The sequence below is a fragment of the Carassius carassius genome, chromosome 3, assembly GCF_963082965.1.
Source record: "Carassius carassius chromosome 3, fCarCar2.1, whole genome shotgun sequence".
NCBI classification, from domain to species: Eukaryota; Metazoa; Chordata; class Actinopteri; order Cypriniformes; family Cyprinidae; genus Carassius; species Carassius carassius.
The window spans coordinates 6063077-6085127 of record NC_081757.1 but is presented as its reverse complement, the minus strand read 5'-3'; the positions used below and the strand labels follow the sequence as shown (position 1 = coordinate 6085127).

General features: G+C 37.0%; 1 protein-coding gene across 1 annotated transcript in view; it reads left to right on the top strand.

Annotated features, from left to right (window-relative positions):
* Positions 1-22051, top strand: part of LOC132117343 (metallophosphoesterase MPPED2) — a 56818-nt gene that overhangs the window by 25999 nt on the left and 8768 nt on the right. The gene's annotated exons all lie outside the window — the stretch shown is intronic.

The following is a 22051-nucleotide window of genomic DNA, read 5'->3' as shown; positions in this document are numbered from 1 at the left end:
TAAACCATCTACTGTTTGCATAGCGACAGAGAACCCAGACATCTTTCAGGAAGTGGCCTTTTGTTCGGGAACATCCTGGTGCTTTTGTCTGTTCCACGAGATCAGACCCTGGCCTGACCTCAGAGAGCCACTTCCACAAACAAACTCACACAACACCATAAAACCCTTTGAAATTAAAGGACAAGAAACTATGAACTGAGATAAAAAGACTCAACAGTTGACATATGCACTGGCTTTGATCGACTTAGACCCTTATGTTTAGATAATGGTCACTCGAGTATGTAAATTAAAACCTAAGAAACTCGAAACATTTCCATTTTTAGGTAGAATTTAATTTGAAGCCATTTCAATACCAGCATTCAACAAGCGGCTGGTGTTCTTGGATGTTTTTCGAGTTTGAAGGGTTGATGGATGCCTTCAGATGCAGCACGCTGAGTGAAAGCCGTGTGAGGGGTCGAGGTTTGGGTATTAAGGAGAAGGGTGGGGTGTCTGTCTGGCTTTTTAAAGCAGTAATCTCCCCGAAGGCCTGACCTGTCTGGTCATGTGATGCAGTTCAGATGGGGTGAGTCCTTCTGCTAGTCAATCTGGGCGTAAGACCAGCGCCACTCCCCGGGGGTTAAGACATACTCTTATACGCTCTTGTGAGATTCAATCCCTTTAAACATCAGAAGAACATTTCAAGCATGTTTTCGTGGGCACAATAAATATTTGCCTGAAAGATGCCAAGCTACGACTGATTTTTGTAGAGTAAAAAAAAGGCTTTTTCGATTTATATCCTTACCTATGAAAATTTGAGTGAAATTGGGCCAAAAAAAGGTTGATTCAGCATCATTCGTTTAAAATCTTTGCTTGGTTAATTGAAAGTCATAATGGTATATATATATATATATATATATATATATATATATATATATATATATATTTCACTTACATGTGTGGTTCAAAAGGAATTCATATGACTTACATTAATGAGGTTACAATAAAAATTGTCAATAAATAATTTACATAAACTATTTGTTTATCTATTTGTATGTAACATTTTCACAATATATATATTTTATATTTTATTTAAATATTATATATATATATATATATAAATGTAGTTATATTCAAATAAATATATATATTTTTTTTATAACTATATTTCTTAAAAAAAAAATTTTTTTTTATATAATTATATAATATATAATTTTTATATACTTTTATAGACAATTAATATGACTTACAAAATTGTATACATACAATTTTATTTATATATATATATAAATGTATGTGTGTATAAGTAATTGATGACATGACAAGTTATATTCAAGTTATATTCAAATAAATATTATTTTTTTATATTTTTATAACTATATTTCTTTAAAAAATAATACTTTTTATATTATTATATAATATATATTTTTTTTTTCTTTTTTTAATACTTTTATAGAGAATTAATATGACTTACAAAATTGTCAAAAATACTGCATCTTTATTGATCTAATGAAGCCAGCATTGGTAGAAGTACAGCAATACCAAGTTTTCAAAAGTAGACAAAATAGCTAAATAGCAATCATCCTGATCTTGAACGGTTTTGCTCGAGTGTATTCAGCGCTCGTCTGGATGCTGTGAGAGTTTGGCTGTGTTGAGTAAATATTTCTCTGTGGCTCAAACGGGCTGGTGGTGCAAGCGCCAGCCTCTTCTCTCGTTTGTGTTGGCCCGGCGCCCTCAGCCCACGTCCAGTTCTGTACGATAATGTGAAAATCCCCCTCCGTCCACAGGCACTTGCTCCGATGCTCTCTCGTACACATGCACAAAGACACTTATCCTCTTCCACTGTTCTTAAATGCAGTGAGAGTAATCCTGAGCCGTTCATAATATCTGTCTCCCTCAGCCCTTATCTGAGCATAGAGTGATTGATAGTGTGTGGAATAAGACCTCACAGAACCAGAGAGAGAAATGATCGCTTCTCTATAGCACTTCCAGATTATTGCGTACGTTTGATAACTGCTAGAAAATATTGAATTCGAGACATCCAATCCCGTAATTTAAGTGCACTGACATTCCATGTATATTGTAGATTCATCGTAATTTCACAAACTGATAGTTGAGCAGGACTTTAACCTTTACAACAATATAGCAATTTTCTACCAGAATCATCATACACTCTTGAAAATAAAGGTTTCGAGGGTTCCATGATGTACCTTTAAAATCCATGAAACCTTTTTCTAATGCACAAAAAGTTCTTTATAGTGGGGGGAAAAAAGGTTCTCAGATTATTTAAATATTCTTCACACTAAGAAAAGGTGGTTCTTAATCTTCAACCTAATATTGCCAAACTCAACACCATGATGCTGTGATGTTCTTGGGGTTTAATATTTCAAAATGAAGAAAAATACGACAGCCGTAAATATTATTGTATTTTTACAGTTGTAAACTTTTTTAAAATTATTTTACAGTGAAAAATTACAATAGTAATATTTATTTTGTTTATTTTATTTTGTAGTAATAATCATTATAAAAATATAATATATATCCCTTTTTTTTACCTGTTTTGTCTTCCATTAGAGAACAATCATATGATCAAGCCACATGATTTTAGTCACAATCCATGTCCATAGCATGAACGTCCCAGGATGAGTTGAACATTCAGTTTTGATCATATATTTTGTAGCTTCATATTCTGCTGTTCACAAATAGTGACTAGAGCAGGTTGACTGGGTTTGTGTTCAGATTTTGGACTCCTACTGAGAGAACTGTTCAAATGAGAAGGTGTGAGGGTTATGTGTCTCAAGTGATTTGGTAATTTTAGTTTAGGAAACTTTAAAATGGTGGCACCAGGTGATGGACTTACAGTCCGAGTGCTCTACAGTTCCCCGACTGAGCCGTGGGCTTAAAGCGGGGCTCATAATGTAGTCAGGATACTGATACTGGGGGATTTAGACAGTCGGACTTCATACAGACTTTATGGAGCCTACAGACTGAGGGGAGGGTTTCTATAACTGTGTGTGTGTGTGTGTGTGTGTGTGAGAATGGCTTTCCCAGGCTGAGTCGCTCGGTTGACTGAGTGAGTTTTAAATGGCGCATTTGTCATCACCTTTGCCCCACGGAGTGTGACGGGACGCAGAGCTCCCCCTCAAAAACCTCCCGCAGCCCTTCTCACGTATACACTCTCACACACTCCATTCTTCCATCATTAGCTCATCATCCGACCCCCTGCTCTCTATGGGTTACTCCTCTGTCACATTCTCTCCGTCAGGCGAAGGGTCATGACAGCAGCTACTGTTTGAGATCTTCCCGTCACAAGCAACACACACACACACACACACACACAACCGTTTAGACTATAGTTTTATAGAAAGCTAATTGAAATGACTGAAGAGTATAAAAACATTGTTTTTACTTTATTTATGATTACTGTTTACATTTCAGGGTGTCCACAAAAGGAGGCTTTACAGTTTTGTTCCCCACACACATTTATCCATCAGCGTCCGGTCACAGCTGATAAACCACAGATGGCAAGGAAACTTTGAGGAAACGTCCGTTTCAGGATCGAGCTTCGCATTTGTTTGTTTGTTTTTCCTCATGCATTAATTATTTAGCCTTCAATAAATGGGTCTTAGTGTTTGGTTTTCTTCAGGGCTAATTAGGATTTGCTGGAAGTGTGCTTACTTGCTTTGTTTTTTTGTGCCAAATTATAATCTTTATTAATTCTGTGTTGGTTGGTTGTTTTCCATTAGGTCTCCTACTCTCTTATTCAATTTAAATGTCTGTGATATATATATATATATATATGTGTGTGTGTGTGTGTGTGTGTGTGTGTGTGTATTTATATATACGAGTTACATACACACAGTGGTATCCGAAAGTTCGGGAACCCCTTTCAGAATCTGTGAAAATGTGAATGATTTTCACAAAATAAGGGAGATCATAAAAAATGCATGTTATTTTTTTTATTTAGCACTGTCCTGAGCAAGATATTTTGCACAAAATATGTTTACATATAGTCCACAAGACAAAAAAAATAGGTGAAATTATAAAAAAAAAAAACTTCTAAGTTTTGGGAACCCTTGATTCTTAATACTATGTGTGGTAACCTGGATGATCTACGACTGTTTTTTTGTTTTGTTTTTTGTGATGTTTGTTCATGAGTCCCTTGTTTGTTCTGAACAGTTAAACTGAGCACTGTTCTTCAGAAAAATCCTCCAGGTCCTGCAGATTCTTCTTCAGTTTTCCAGCATCTTTTGCATATTTGAAGCCTTTCCAGCAGTGACTGTATGATTTTGAAATCCATCTTTTCACATTGAGGACAACTGAGGGACTCAAACACAACTATTAAAGAAGGTTCAAACATTCACTGATGCTCCAGAAGGAAACCCGATGCATTAAGCATCACCAGGGGGTGAAAACTTTTGGAATTTGAAGATCAAGCTAAATTTTATTTCATTTGTGTTCCAGGAAACATGCAAGTATATTCTGTTGTTTCTGAAGGGCAGTACAAAATGGAAAAAAATGATATTTCAACAAAATAAGAAATCTTCATCCTGTTCAAAAGTTTTCACTCCCGGCTCTTAATGCATCGTGTTTCCTTCTGGAGCATCAGTGAATGTTTAAATCTTTTTTTATACTTGTGTTTGAGACCATCTTTTATGTACAATATCTTACTCAGGACAGTACTAAATAAAAAATAAGATGCATTTAGTATGACCTCTCTTATTTTGTTAAAATTATTCACATTTTCACAGATTCTGCAAGGGGTTCCCAAACTTTCGCATGCCACTGTGTGTGTGTGTGTGTGTATATATATATATATATATATATATATATATATATATATATATATATATATATATATCGCTTATACCTTTGCATTATAGTGTTTCTTTAAACCCCCCTTTTTTGTACTTCCTCCTTTCATTGAGTGCATGAATGGGATGGAGTCTTCTTTGCGTGTTTAAGACGCAGGGTGAAAGAACAAAAACACTTTGCCCTCTGTTGAAGGAGAAGATGGGGGGCGGTTATGGGGGTAGAAATCACTGCGAGTGCTGGAGGAGGGGGGAGGAGTGGCCCAACAGGAGAGGGAGGGTCGAAGGAGGTCATCTGGGAATCTTTGTGTCGTCTTTCCAGGGGCAGACACTACCTGCACTTGTCAGTGATTGCAAGGTGACCCTTGACTGGGGGGAGTGGTGGCTTGTCAACATTAATTAGCGACCCATGTCTGGGTATGTTCCACAGACCCTCGGCCATGACCGTCAGACAGACAGACCCACAGCGGCAGGCGGGGGACCGCCCCCTCTCGGCTTTGAATGACTCTTTTCTCCTTTCGTGTCAGAGGTCATCGTGTAGCCACGGTCTGCTAATTGTGCTTAAAAACGTGTTTCTTCGTCTCCTGCCTTCTTTCTTCCAGTTTAAACCACATTCACGTAGCAAAAAACTGCTTAGCATCATTCTGAAAAGGTGAAGGGAAACATATGGCAGACATCGATGATCTGTGATTAGAAAGACGGAGGTCTGTGCTGACAGGACGTCAAACGGAGCCAGTGTTTGTTTACGTGTACGCACATATGTTAAACACTAACCTTCCCCGCACCGGCCACGAGTTACATACCACACCGCAGACCCCCACCCTCAATCCATCAGTCTTGGGTCCAAGCAGCCAGAGAGAGAGAGAATTAGCTATAATGAGAACTAGGACAGTTGCATGAATCTAATTACCCGTGAAACGAGCAACATAGTGTTTCTGCTGTTGGCCAGGCCGTTGTTCACCATACACACTGGGGATTTTACATGCACAATGCAAACACAAGACGCCAAACACTATCGTGACCTCACATGACTTAACCATTCATTATGTTTATAAGATTTCCGATATGTTTATTTTAGTGCCAAAGGTCCTGAGTTTAGTTCACGGATTTAGGTTGGTGGATGTCGCAAACTTTACATATATACAGTACAGACCAAAAGTTTGGACACACCTTCTCATTCAAAGAGTTTTCTTTATTTTCATGACTATGAAAATTGTAGAGTCACACTGAAGGCATCAAGGGCTATTTGACCAAGAAGGAGAGTGATGGGGTGCTGCGCCAGATGACCTGGCCTCCACAGTCACCGGACCTAAACCCAATCGAGATGGTTTAGGGGTGAGCTGGACCGCAGACAGAAAGCAAAAGGGCCAACAAGTGCTAAGCATCTCTCGGGGTAACTTCTTCAAGACTGTTGGAAGACCATTTCAGGTGACTACCTCTTGAAGCTCATCAAGAGAATGCCAAGAGTGTGCAAAGCAGTAAACAAAGCAAAAGGTGGCTACTTTGAAGAACCTAGAATATGACATACTTTCAGTTGTTTCACACTTTTTTATTATGTATATAATTCAATATATAATTCCACATGTGTTAATTCATAGTTTTGATGCCTTCAGTGTGAATCTACAATTTTCATAGTCATGAAAATAAAGAAAACTCTTTGAATGAGAAGGTGTGTCCAAACTTTTGGTCTGTACTGTATATAAATATATATATATATATATATATTTATATATATATATATATATATATATATATTTATATATATATATTTATATATATATATATATTTATATATATATATATATATTTATATATATATATATATATATATATATATATATTTATATATATATATATATATATTTATATATATATATATATATATATTTATATATATATATATATATATATATATATATATTTATATATATATATATATATATATTTATATATATATATATATTTATATATATATATATATTTATATTTATATTTATATATATATATATTTATATTTATATATATTTATATATATATATATATAGTATATATATATATATATATATATAGTATATATATATATATATATAGTATATATATATATATATATAGTATATATATATATATAGTATATATATATAGTATATATATATATATATATATATATATATAGTATATATATATATATATATATATATATATATAGTATATATATATTAGTGGTGGGTCGTTATTGGCTTTAACGTGCTGCATTAACGTGAGACTCTTATCGGGCGATAAAAAAAAATATCGCCGTTAATCTATTCTCAAAGTTGGGTTGGGAGCTGGGTCTATACTAAGCAAGCTATGATGACTTTCACCTTGATATTTTATATAACCGACTGGCTGAGGCCAGCCTAAAAAGATGCTCAGGACAGTTGACGGGCCACTGCTGCGCATCGTCACGAAAGCTTATCTTTTTAATGTGTTTTTAAGCCTTACCGCTTGTCGTATTAAACATTAAAGCATCCAAAAACAAGACGCGGAAAAGCTGAACAGAGTAGCTGGTTACTCGCGCGCTGTGTTCGGTGCGGAGAGAGAGAGAGCCGCGTATCACGGACAGCGACACTGAACCGAGCTCTCATCTGCGAAGTTCTCCTCGAAGTCCCTCCTGCACCTGAACGAACAAATACAAATCGCAGTTTGAACAAACAAAAAGATGTGAAAGAGCCCAATTCAGTACTCGCGGTCTTCTGGTGTCCAGGGCTCACGCAGAGAAAGGAGTCTCGAAACACTTGAACATCGAATTTGCTTATTTTTGATCTTTGCCGACAAATACATACAAAATATGTCAAAATATCCACCTTGGAAATTATGCTCGAAAAAACTGCCAGTTATTTCTTAAGTGAAAGTAAACAGTTGAGGGAAAAAATGGGATGTGTATAATATTGGATGCGTTCATCGTCTCTTAAAGTGACCGCACCTAATTTAGCTACTGGCTGCTGTAATGTTAATCCAAGAAAATGAAAATCACTCACTGCTCTTGACTGAATTACTTTGTAGTTTTAACAGTCGAACCAAAAATGATTCAGACACCAGATATAATTTTTGATATATATAGCAAAACTGTAATACTGTGAAAAATGTTGAAGGTGTCTGAATAAATGTAGGTTTGATTGTATATTTCATTTTTACATTGAAGACTATCCAGTGCTATTTTACATTTAATTATTTGGTTTCTGTACCTTGACACCTACAAACTTGAAAACAACTTAAACATTGTGTAAATAGCACAAATAAATAAAAAAACGAACATACAAATTAAACAATTTCAAACAGGGCCCACTGGTACAACCTTCACCGGGTCCCCGCTGACCCCAGCTACGGCCCTGCTCACGCCTGTTTTACACATACTCCGTCTGCAGTGCGTATGCAGTCCATGTGCGTTACGTATGTGGTGCAGCACAGACTCGATGTGCTTTCACACAGGACGCGTTTGCAGTTCAATTTTATTTGGGTAACACACATATTCTGAATGCCCTCGGCAGAATTCAAATGAGCCATTTTAATCTAGATTAAACAAATTCCTCTGCCTCGAAGTCTCTTTTAATTTATTTTAAATCTCACAGTCAGTTTATTTGGCAATGATTTGAACGCGTTTACGTCACCCACAAAGCGGAAGGAGACACGAGCGCTGCGTCTGAAATCGCATACTGCAAGGAGTCAGCAGTGTTTTGATTTGAGGGAGAACGTTGTGGCATGTGTCCATTGCAAGATAGAGCTGGCATACACAACTAGGGCCCTATGATTTCCGCGATGCAGAAAACGCGGAGGGAATCGCGGAATCCAGTCATAAAAACTGAATTTACAATTTAAGGCGGAATGGCAAGGAATTTGCCCAATTTTGAATGAATTCATCAAAAATAGGTCATTGCACTTACATCAAATCACGATATGGACTAATATCTGTAAATATTAAGCCGGAATAGTCCGTTTAAATATGAATCCTGCATGTTCTGCGTGTCTTTGTTAATGAATGAAGCAGAAGCGCGTCTTCATTCATTAAACACACGGAAGCGCGCTTGAAGCTCGCGATGAATTCAGCGTCTGCTGTCTCTCTAAATAAGGACGTGAACACATGAACAACATCTCCAGAACTGCTCTGACAGTCACTTCATGAGCATTTGACCGTTTGATTTGAGTAAAACTAGCGTCACATCACATACACAGAGCTGTAAAGGTACGTCAACCTGTCAAAATAAAAGTCCGGTTAAAGACTGTTGTTCAGCAGAATGTACATAGCCTACTACTAAAAAAAGAACTTTTATTTTTTTATTTGTATTTTTTTAAGTTTTAATCACAACATTTCTTCCATGTTTTATTTTTTATATTAAATACCCTTTGTTTACCAAAAAATTAAGTAAATTTTCAATAATTAAAAGATAAATTAATGTTTTATGTGTTTAATGTGCATCTCAAAAAATGCTTTATTTAAAACCCCAACTGAATTGCACTTAAATTCTGCATTTTTTTCTGTATGTTTTTTTAATCTTCCTAAAATATTATAATATGATATAGAGAGAGAGAAAGAGTGATTCTTCACTGCGTGGGGGAGAAGAAAAAAGTGTTTTAATTTTTTTTATAAAAAATATTTTTATATTTTTTTTACTTGTTCATATCCATGAGACTGAGAAGGAAAAAAAAAAACAACTGCCCATTTATATGACATCCTGTCCATTGTAAGTGCCTATTCTCTCTGACCCTGGCAACACCCAATATAGAAAGGTTAAGACAATAGCCTTTATCACACTGGCTCTCTTTCTCACTCGCATAGGCATTTATTCACTTACCCCCTTTTCCTGTTGACTACTAAAACCTTTGCCCTAGACTCCTTACAAGCAATATAAGGTGCATGGGCTCAGTGGATTGTAGTGTCGCCCACCCTCCTCTCAGACTGATTCTAATCTCTTCCCTCCCAGCAGCCACTTCTTTTTGCAGACTGAATGGAGACCTGTGTGAATAGTACTGCCTTCCTTCAAGTTTCTACTTAAAAGTTCAGGAGTCATTTTGGTCAACAACAAAAAAGCAGCAATTTTGTATTTCTTTCTTTCCCTTTTTCACTTTCTGCTTAAGATATGAACCTTTTAGCACTAGCTTTTAGTGGTAGTGCTAATACAATAGAATGAAGAGTGAAAGATGCACATTAGGCGTTTAATTGATGCTATATCTGTTGGTGTGTTCCTGTCATGTTAGAATGAGTGCACATCAACATCGCTGTGAAGATGTGGTCTTTCTTTTTTCCAAAGAGGATGCTTATCAATTAAAGAAACACAGCCGAAGCAGATTGTTATTGATCACAATATGTAGATGTAAATGTTGACCATTAAGTCTGTGTGCATTCTGTGTACAGCTGATAAAGAGTAGTGATAAAGAGTGCCATGAAAACATGACTCATTTAGCTGGTTTATTACGAGGCTGACTTGTGCAACCAAATTATATTTCCCATCGTTCCCTGTGATAGCATAAGAATGAAAAAGTACTTAGATATGACATCAGTTACAGATCTATGCACATCCTTCATCAACAAATTAATAATTATGACCAATATGTTTCTGCCATGAATTCCCTAAATTGCCCAAGTCTACACAATTACAGATTTCCTCTGGTATTATACACACTCATGCATATATGACTACAGACAACATAGTATAAATAGATAATAATTAGATGATTTCAAATCATAATGCATTGAAAATGGTATGTTAGATAGCACTTTGGTGCTGTTCTTCTGGTATAAATTCTGCCATCATTTTAGCCAAATATTTCCTTCAGTCCTTTAAAAACAATGGTTTCCAATGTCAGAATTTTTGCATTTAAAAAAAAATTAAGCATTTTACATTATCTCATATACTATATAATTATAATACTTTTAAGATGACCAAAAGATGACTGAAAATTTTATAAATAAATCTGTCTATATCGGTATCGGTTATAAAAACTCAAAATCGGCCAATTTCTCTTTAATATATTCTTCTGATGGCATGTTGTGAAAAGCATGATGCATTTTTTGCAGGATTTTTGCTAAAAATAGTAACTTTTGTAACATTATAAATGTCTTTACTGTACCTTTTGATCAATTCAGTGTTCTTGAATGCAAAATGCACTGAAACTTTTGAATGCCAGTAAATATACGTCTTTTTAGCAACTAATACTAGGAAGCAATTTGGAATTCAGTTGCTATGTTTGTCGCTTTCTCTCTTCAAGTTTAAATACACTTTCTAAGCATTATAAATAACACTTCATTTCTATTATAAAAGCAGTTGTAGTTAAGCTAGTAGAACAAACATGGCGTCTTTTGTCTTTTCTCTCTTGTTCTGTCAGTCTTTGAGCCCTCTGAACTTCCTCAGAAAAATATCTTTTTGTTTTTCAACGCCTCTCGTTTGTGGATTTCTGAATCCGCTCTGAACAGTAACTCATGTCGGTATGGTGAAGGAGGTAGATTACACAAGCTCAGGTCGATAAAGGGAAGCAGATGCCAAAATGCTAATTGGTACCGCCTGTGAGCTGCTCTCTTTCTCATCTTCCTCTGTAATCTTTTTTCATCCGCCTCTTTTTGATCTTTGGCTTACAGTAGGAGAATGAAAACAGGAATTTCTGTTGGGCTCTTTCCAAATTCTTCCCGAAACATTTCCATGATTGGAACAATACATTCAGTCCATAGGAATGAGCAGGAAACCTTTACCTGCTTCTGAAGATTTATGTTCACCTCAGATTCAATTTCTTCATTAAAATGATAATACATACTGATAATAAAAAAAAAAGTATAGCCTGAATGCACTGTAAGTTGCGTCTGTCAAATGCATAAATGTAAATGTTGAAGCATCAAGATTTTATATCCGAGTTTCACATCTTTATTATATATAGGACATAGTGAATGTTTTTCTTCTAAATATTTGAAATCGGTGCATAGAAAGGCTTCTCTGTAAAATGCATTTCACATAAGCTTCACTCTGGTGAGAATCAGACAGTAGTTAGTCCTACTTTTTTTAATGCTGTTGATTTAACGTCTACCGTCTATAAAATGTTATGCCCTCAGGTTGCAAGTATCAACTCTGCAACCATTGAAACACCAATGTGCTACTGACCCATGCAACATTTAGCATTGTAACCGTAGTTTCCATACCGTAGCTCTGATAGCACACACACACCGAACAGGTGTCTGTTAGATGTGCGCGTGACAGAAAATATGTTGGGAAAATATTTGCAATGTGTCTCTTAAAGGAACACTCCTCTGTTTTTGAAAATAGGCTAATTTTCCAACTCCCCTAGAGTTAAACAGTTGAGTTTTACTGTTTTCGAATCCATGCAGCCGATCTCTTGGTCTGGCGGTAGCACTTTTAGCTTAGCTTAGCATAGATCATTGAATCTGATTAGACATTTAGCATCTCACTCAAAAATGACCAAAGAGTTTTGATATTTTTCCTATTTTAAACTAGACTCTTCTGTAGTTACATCGTGTACTAAGACCGACGGAAAATGAAGTTATATGGCTAGAAACTATACTCTCATTCCGGCATAATAATCAAGGAACTTTGCTGCTGTACCATGGGTGTAGCAGGCGCAATGATATTACGCAGCGACTGAAAATAGTCCCCAGCTAGTTGTGTCGTTGCTGGGGAATGTTCCTGTTGAATGTTAAAACAACATTCAGGAAATGTTTTTGTGACATTGTGAATTATGGTTGCATACTAGTACAGTAAAATGTACCAAATGTTTATTAGAATTATAACATTTGTTTATTTCAGAATTTATGTACAGGTTAGAGTACATAATATTATATATAAAATTTGTTTATTCAATTATTTTTTTCAAAAGTTTGGGTAACATTTTTATTTTTTGTTAGAGAAGTATTTTATGCTCATAAAGGCTGCATTTTTTTTTTATAAAAAATTACAGTAAAAACAGTAATATTGTAAAATAATCGTACAATTTCAAATGTTTTCTATTTTTCTATTTCTATTTTATTTATAATATTTTTTTTTATGTAATTTATTCATGCAATACAAAGCTGAATTTTAAGCATCATTACTTCAGTCTTCAGTGTCACATGATCCTTCAGAAATCATTCTGATATGCTGATTTGCTGCTCAAGAAACATTTCAGATTATTATCAATGTTGAAAACTGTTGAAAACAATGTTGTTCTACTCCATATTTTTCAGGATTTCTTGATAGAAAAGATTAAAGGAATACATTCATTTGAAACAGTAATTTTTTATTATTATTATTATTATTATTATTATAATTTTGGACAGTCCTGTTTAGCAATCAGTGGCTTTCCGGTAATCTGTTATTTAACAGACATCATGGGATGTGATTTTTTTTTTTTTGTAAAAGAAACATGACACTTGACCCCAGATTGCTCCAGGGCGTTTTTCCTGGTATTATAAGTATACTGTAAGTCACTCAGCTAAAATGTTCACATAGTAAACCCATGACCAACATCCCGTTTGTAAGAACTTCCAGATCTGCACTCTGCTCCTTCACCTTTTTTCTCAGTGTCATGTGCTGTGGGTCAGGTAACCTTATCGCACCTCTGGCCCTCTTTTAGTTAAACAGAGTGTAGTCCGGGGTCTCTGTGGCTCTTTTGTGTGTGTGAAAGGGCTTTAGTGTGTGAATAGGGTTGAGGTTGGTGAATGGGGCGAACTGTGTCTCTCCATCTGTCTATCAGAGAGGGCTCTCATTACTCTTTGGCTTCCTGAAATGATCCATATTTCAAAGTCGCGTCGTCCTGTGTTGATGTGTGAATGCACAGGTCTTCATTTTCTTTTCCGCGAGGCTTTTTATACCTGCCAAGAGGGAAGAAAAGGACTGAGATGGAAGCGTACGGGCTTGGAAAGAGCACACTTGCTCTTTGTTACATGACCCGAAAAACATACAGTCTGTGTATTCACACGCACACTCATGTTCTCTCTGGCACGTCGAGACATTTATCTACCCGTGTGCTCTTGAACTGTTCTTTATTTTTGCACTGCACAATATGTTTTCCCTCCTGGATGAACATTAATTATTCGAATAACTCTGCTGTAGATGGTAAATCTTTTGTGTCCTTGTGAATTTTGATGTTAATGTCTCTTACTCACTAAACCGGTCAAAAATAGGCCAGGGTAGTCTTTTAGCCCAAAAAATTTTGAGAAATTTTTGCATTATGACATTGTTTTTCATGCCACATTTTCCTCTTAAATTCTCTTTACCATAATGGGGAAAAAAGTAATTACTTAAATGCAGCAAAAAATAAATATATATAATATATATAATATATAAATAAAAATTTTGTAATTCATGGCAGTTTTTGCTGAACTGCCTCTAATTTATGCTGATTAAAAATAAAAATTAACAAGAAATTAATTGCAGTAACAAGTGAGATTTTTATTATTATTATTATTTAATAAAATATTTGGATTGTTTATTTTATTTTATTTTGTTCACTTTTACTTATGGTAAAGGAAATTGAGGAATAAAAAGTTATGAATGGTCCATTTTGTGCAAAATAGTAAAATATTTGTATAAAGTGTGTATATATGTAAGTGTGTGTGTGTGTGTGTGTATGTGTAAATAAAATAGGAGAAAAAATATAGGTCTTTACTGCTGTAGCTTGTAAAACTTTATTGTATCTATATTAAAATTGCTTAAAAAATGTCTGTATACCATTAAAAATAGTTTATTGTTATTATTATTATATTAAAAAAACCAAGTACATTTTGCAAATATTTGAAACCTGTCAACCTATGGCAGAGGTGTTCAGCACCTTTTTTTTATCTTTAGATTTTGTTGTGATTTTTAATGAGGTTCACTGAGAAATTATTTACTGCCTGCTCTTGAACTCTTTTTATATTCTGCACAGAACAAAATGTTTTCCCTCCTGAATGATCATTAATTACTCCAATAATTCTGCTGAAGTTCGTAGACCTTTTTATCTCCTCGTGAGCGTCTCACCTCAGCAGTGGAGCTCATGTGCGTAGTGTGAAGTCATTTCCAGCGCTGTTGAGCTGGTTAAATATTTAATATGTGTCTGACACTTTCTCTGTACAGGGTTCAGGTACTGAATCCCTCGGCTTTGACTTTAGTGTGCATGTGCAAGACACACATTCACCGGAGCTCCCGCTTCCCACAGAGACTGCTGAATATTTCACTGGCGCACCATGCCCTTTGATGCCTGCTTTAATCCTTCATGGCGCTCTGCAGGAGGAGCTCTCAGGGGACGTGTGTGTGTGTGTGTGTGTGTGTCCGCACACACGTGCGTATGTGTCGGATGTGTTTTAATGAGCTATATTCTTTGGTAAAAACTTGAGTCGTGTCTGATGCTGTTTTTTTCTTTCACTTCTCCTGAAAACTCACATCCGGTATTTTCAGAATCAAAAATGCGGGTGTGTTTTCTCGTTCAGTTCCTGTGTGCTACACCTGTTTAATCCCCCCCCCCCACACACACACACACACCCCCTTGGTAACTCATCCCTGATGTACCTTTCACGTAGTCAACACTGTTTTGCAAAACGCATTGAATTTGGAGGTCATGTTACAAAGACTGTGATTGCACCTGGTATTAACATCTGTCTTGGGTGATCCGATCACAAGTGAGCAGCACAGAAATACAGCTGTGATTCCGTGAGTCTTGGGTTCAATCATAAGGTAGGCAGGGTTTGTAAATTATAAATAAAATAAAAAAAAAAAATAATAATAAAAATATATAAATGTATATATCTGTGTGTGTGTGTGTTTGTGTAAAAAAAATTTTTAGTGTCCATTCTGGCAGTTCATTATTCATTACCAGGTCATACAACCTGCACAAATGTACATCATTTTATTATGATTTTTCTTTTTTTAAATTAAAATTTACTTATCACTTGCTTTAAAGCATAGCCTGGGAAAACCCAGACTACTTCCGGCGAATTTCAATTCTCTCTACAGAATAGTCTGGCAAAGAGGACTATCTAGCTCGTTTCTGTGCCGCCGAAATCGCGGCACCAATCATAAACGTTGAGGCGGGGTTTACACGATGACGACAGCGCAGCGACGGTAAAGCAGATTTTGTACATTACAAGATGGATGCTGCAGAGGAACATTCGTTCGAACCTGCTATCGCGTCTGTTTTAAGTGATTTAAACTTTAACTTTGCATTAAAACCCGAGCAAAGAACAACACCTGAAGCCTTCAAGTCTGCATACGTCATCTCCTTCATCGCTCTGATTGGTTTTAGGTCTATCCAATTGCGCCCAGAGGCATTTAAACGAGGTCCGTCGGTGACGCCCCTTTAGAAATGAGACGTCTAATAGGCTTTGCCAGACCCTAACTCAGTTTCAACTGAAAAGGGTCTGGTTTTAACCAGGCTATTTAAAGCAAGCAATTGTTCTCAAAAATTGGCTGTCTAAAAATCAGGCTTTTATTTTTATTTATTAATTTATTTAATTCACAGTTTTGTTGTGTTTTTTTGTATCATGTACAATACCAGAAGATGCTGTTTGAATTTCAATGTAAAAAAAAATCGTTATTTCAAATTGGGAGGATTTCTGTTTGGGGTTTATTGTTTAGTGTTCCATTCTCTCCCTGAGGACAGCACTATCTTATTGCCCCACGGTTAAGCATCTGTCCCTCTTCACGCGTGTTGTCCTCCAGGACCCCTTTAAACTCGGCCGTTCCCTCGCCCTCTGCCCGCATCCATCCGTTACAGTCCAGCACAGGTCATTATCAGCGTCCCAAACAGAGACAAACCCCACTAATACCGGCTCATGTCTCCTCCCCTAAGTTAAGCTGCGAGTGGCCTTGGGCTGAGAGGTCATTTATCAGGGGTCGGTGCATTGGTTATGGCGGGACTCTGGGTGCTTGATAAACTGGAGATGAGCGCTTTGAAACTGGGCATTACACGTGTGTGGGGATAGATAAATATACTGTCCTGTGGCAGTAGGGTCAGCCCCCCTCGGGACAAATAAAACCCCTATTAACATCCAACCCTTCATTGCGTTTGACAGGCAAATCAATTAGGCGGGTGTTGAGGTGACCTGTGTGCTGCAGTGACAGTGAGGTGAGGGAGCAGATGAATGGAGCGGTCACTGGAGCTCTCTCTGGGGACTGCAGTGCACTGCTCTGTGCTGGATCACTGTCACATGATGAGCCGTCTTTCACTTCCTGCAGCTCTCAGTGCTTGCTGTTTCTTCCTTCCTTTCTTTCTTTCTTTCTTTGTTTCTTTCTTTCTTCCTTTGTTTTTATATGCTATGTTCATCCTTTCTTCCCCTTCCTTCCTTCCATACTTCCCTGCTTCCTTTTTCTTCTTCTTCTTTTCCCTCTGCTTCTTTGTTTGAAACCGTGGCTTCCACCATTCATCACCATACTTGTCCTTCTTCCATCCTTTTATAATTTGTTTATTTTCCTTCATTTTCTTCGTTTTTTCTTTCTTCCTCTTCCATCCTTTTTTCTGTTCTGTTCATCATTACTTTCACTATCACTGCCACATTTTTCCACCTTCTCAACTTTCCTTCCTTTCTTTCATTCTTCCATATTTTTCCTAATTTCTCTCTTTCCTTCTTTCCTTCCACCTCTTTCTTCATTTTTCTTCCTTCCAACCTTCACTTCATCATTCATTTTATTATTTGTCTTGTTCTTATTCTCACATTCAGTTCTGTCTTCCTTCCTTCCTTTTCCCCATTTTCTCCCTTTCTTGTCCTCATTCATCCTATTTTCTTTCTTTCCTTCTTTCTTTTTCTTTTCTTTCTTTCTCTTTCTTTCATTCTCCCCTTTCCTGTAATCTTTTTTATCTTCCTCCATTCCATCCTTATTAGTTTCTTCATTTCCTTCCTTCCCTTCTTTGTACCTTAGTTTTTTCTTTTCTTTTTTCTCTTCATCGATCCATTCCTCCTTCACTTGATCTACTTCCTTCCTTTCTACTCTCCTTCCGATCTTCCTTCTTTTTTGTTTTCCTTCTTGTGTACATTCTTCCTCGTCCCTTCTTCTGTACTTTTCCTCTTTATTCCTTTATTTTTCTTCTGTTCCTCCCTTCATTTGTTCTTCCAATTTTCCTGCCACCTTTTTTACCTTCTCTTCTTTCCTTTGTCTTTCTTCCTCTTTCTTTCCTTTCTTCAACCTATTACTTCATGCTTTCACCCTTCCGTTCTTTTTTCCTTTCTTCCTACGTTCATTCATCATTGATCTCCCTCTTCTTCTCTCATTCATTTCTACATTGCTTCCTCCTTGCTTTAGTTCTCTCTTCCCTTTTGGTTTCTAAGCATTATTTCTTGCCTTTCGTCTACCTCGAATAGTTCTTCATCTCATTCTCTCTTTCGCACACATGCCTCTTCTTTCTCCCCCATCCACCACTACCACTATTCCCTTCTCCATTCTCTTCCATTGTAGAGCAGATTAATGGTGTCTCAGATGAGTATCACACTTAGGTTTCTGATCTTATCGCAACGCTCCACACGGTTGAACAAAAGCCACGTGAACCTGCATGCACCGTGTGAATACACACCCCCACATTCACTTCCAGGCCTATCTCTGAATAACATCAGATTCTCTTACCAGAGGAAGGCAGATTTCACCCCTGACCTGAACACGACCCTTTCATAACGTGCCCTAATCCATGACATGATCAACTCACCGTGCCCGCTCTCAGACCTGAGAATCAAAGCATTATGCCTTGATGAACTATGAGTTCAACAATGACAAAACATGACTCTTTTCCCATCCTGGCGGCAGACGTTGTTTAAACAGTGCTGTTTCTTAGGCCATGGCAGGGTCAGACCTCAAAGCCTGGTAGACTTTTTAATAGTGTAACCGGTTCAAGCAAGAGCTCGTGCTGAGTGAGGGTGGAGTGTTTGTGTTCATAAGCTCTTTGGACCGTCCTTTGTGATGGTGGAGGAGGTAAACATTCGGGAAGACTGTGATTTTGCTCTGTGGTGCTGTGGCGTGGGTCAGAGGAGCGCTTTGTATTGAGAGTTTAATGTTATCTCGCTCCCCCCTCTCTCTCCATGTTTGTTTTGTCTATTATATTTGTAGGCCTCTGACCTTTGCATTGCTCGGTGTGTAATGTCCTGCTGCCTGACAGCTGGAGCTAGTAATACTCCATCCGTTCCTCACACATGAACAGAGAGCAGTATATGAGGAGACAGAGAGGCTGTGTGTGATGATTGAACTCACTGGGATTGACATGGGACAAACACTGATCAAATATGATGCATTAAGTGACCTTCGTACAGTGTTTTGATGCCAAATTGCTAATATGTATATTTGAAATAATTGTTAATTTTTGCTGAAGACTGTGTCAATTTTAGTAAGACAGGAAGTTTTTCATACTGAGAGTATTGACTTCTGTAAGCTGTTGTGTAAACAGAGCAGTTTGAGTCACACCTGTTTCAATAATATATTTCTTGTGAGTAACGCTGTAAATGTAGCCTATATTGCAAGTAATCACATACTACAGGACACTTAGATTAAATGTAATTATCCACTGAAGTTGGAACATTAATTAATTCTTGCACTACAAAATCATTGTACTAATTAACTCTTCATTTAACTCTGTATTGAAAATTGAAACTTTAAAAGTTTGAAATCATTATTAATGTGTCATAGTACTAATAATTATTCTGTAGCAATAGGATTGTGCAAGTACAATCATTTCTTCATTGTTTTCTATTCTTTTCCTAACAATATTGTATGATCAATACAAAAAAAACTTAAGAAAAGTAAACAAAAACACAAGTAATATAAATAATGCTTGATTTTAAAGCTATCATGTTAATAGTGTGTGTGTGTGTGTGTGTGTGTGTGTGTGTGTGTGTGTGTGTGTGTGTGTGTGTATGTGTGTGTACGTGTGTACACATACATACATATATATGTACACACCCAGTACTTAGTATTTATTTATTTACTTACTCACCGGCCACTTTATTAGGTACACCTGTTCAATTGCTTTGTAACACAAATTGCTAATCAGCCAATCACATGACAGCAACTCAATGCATTTAGGCATCTAGATGTGATGAAGACGACTTGTTGAGAAAGAAAGGGGATTAAAGTGACTTTGAAAGTGGAATGGTTGTTGGTGCCAGACAGGCAGGTCTGTGTATTTCAAAAACTGCTGATCTACTGGGATTTTCACGAACAACCATGCAGATGGGCTACAGCAGCAGAAGACCACACTGGGTGCTGCTCCTGTCAGCTAAGAACAGGAAACAGAGGCTACAGTTCGAACCAAAATTGGACAATAGAAGATTGGAAAAATGTTGCGTGGTCTGATGAGTCTCGATTTCTGCTGTGACATTCAGATGGTAGGGTCAGAATTTGACGTAAAGAACATAAAAGCATGGATCCATCCTGTCTTGGTTCAATGGTTCAGGCTGCGGGTAAAATGGTGTGAAGGATATTTTCTTGGCACACTTTGGGCCCCTTACTGCCAATTGAGCATCGTTTAAATGCTACAGCCTTCCTGAGTATTGTTGCTGACCATGTGCATCCCTTTATGACTACAGTGTACCCATCTTCTGATGGCTACCTCCAGCAGGATAATGCACCATGTCACAAAGCTCAAATCATCTCAGACTGGTTTCTTGAACATGACAATGATTCACTTTACTCAAATAACCTCCACAGTCACCAGATCTCAATCCAATAGAGCAGCTTCGGGATGTGGTGGAACGGGACATTTGCATCATGGATGTGCAGCCGATAAATCTGCAGCAACTGCGTGATACTATCTTGTCAATATGAACCAATATCTCTGATGAATGTTTCCAACACCTTGTTGAATCTATGCCACGAAGAATTAAGGCAGTTTTGAAGGCAAATGGGGTCCAACCCAGTACTAGCAAGGTGTACGTCTATCATTACTGATTTGTTCTGTTTGTTGTTGTTGTTTTTTGGATGTACTGGCATTATTAGATCTGAAAATGATTTTCAAGGATATTTTGAGTGCAATGAAAAAATTGTCAAATAATGTTATCTCCGTCTGCATGAATTACAACTGGACACAAATTTATTCTGACATTGTGCAGATGGTGGATCTGTGAGAGGACTATCTAATCTGGTGCGTCAGTGTAGCCGGATCACATCCCATCCTCGCATCTACCAACTCAAAACACACACACACACACACACACTCACTCACACCTCTGTACAGTATAAAAAGACCTATGTGCTTGGGTCCATAGAGGAAACAAGCTTTCCTTAATGTGTCCGGGATGTCATTAATCTTTATGGAGGTTAACATATGCACTCGCATTGGAAGGTGTATTTCATTCACGGACTCTAACAATGGGTTCTTTGTGCAGTCTGATCTTCCAGCATCCGTACCTTAACATTCCTACCATGTACTACACGATATGAATGAACGTTGTGTTTTCTGGATAATATATTTATTTCAGAAGATTATTTGAAATATGCTCAGGTCATGAGATATAGGTTGGATTTACGCCACACTGTCTGTGCTCATGTTATCGTTCTTTTTCTCGTTTTTAAAAGACAGTGTTGCAGGAGTGTTTACGCCAAAGCTCCATTTTGTGCAGCGTCTGTGACAAATTGCTGCCGCAGCGCAGAATGGCCTGGTTCGCTATGAGTTATGTCAAGTCAGAGCTGTTTAAGACTTGTACTTCCCCCAAGACACATTTCTGCTTATCCTCACCACAGGGATGAAATGCAATACAGCCTTGTCAGCTTAACATACACATTTTCCTACTCTTTTCTTGACAATTTTGTATAAATCTGTTCACTTTGTTGCAGAGTTCAGTTCCTTGTTAGAAAAAACAACCTAAGACCTCTGTAAATTCTCTGCTTTTTTTTCCCCCACTCTCTAATTTTTTTCTCTCTGCAGATAAAGATTGAACGACTGCAGGAAGTGTTTTATATGTGTCAGGTCTCCCCTCCGCTCGATCGCTGTTCGATAATCATTCGAGGCTGTCGCTGTGGCGGCCTCTGACTGTAACAAAGCTTATTGATGTTTCTGAGCCCTGATTTCCCCTCCTGGTCAAATTCAATACGAAAAACACTGCAGCTAAGTCAAAAATAGCACCTAAAACCTTCCTGCCTCTCTTTTTCTCTGTCGCTCTCTTATAAAATTGTAAACCTGTTTGGAAACAAGTCAAATTATTTTTTATGCTGCTTATGAAAAACCTAGGATTAACATGAATTTATAGCATCCATCGTGGTTGTTGTGATTTATATGATAGATAGATAGATTTTTTTTTTTTTTCTTCAGTAAAATGTTTCTCACATTGCTCCTCATTTCTTTGTTGCTATCACATG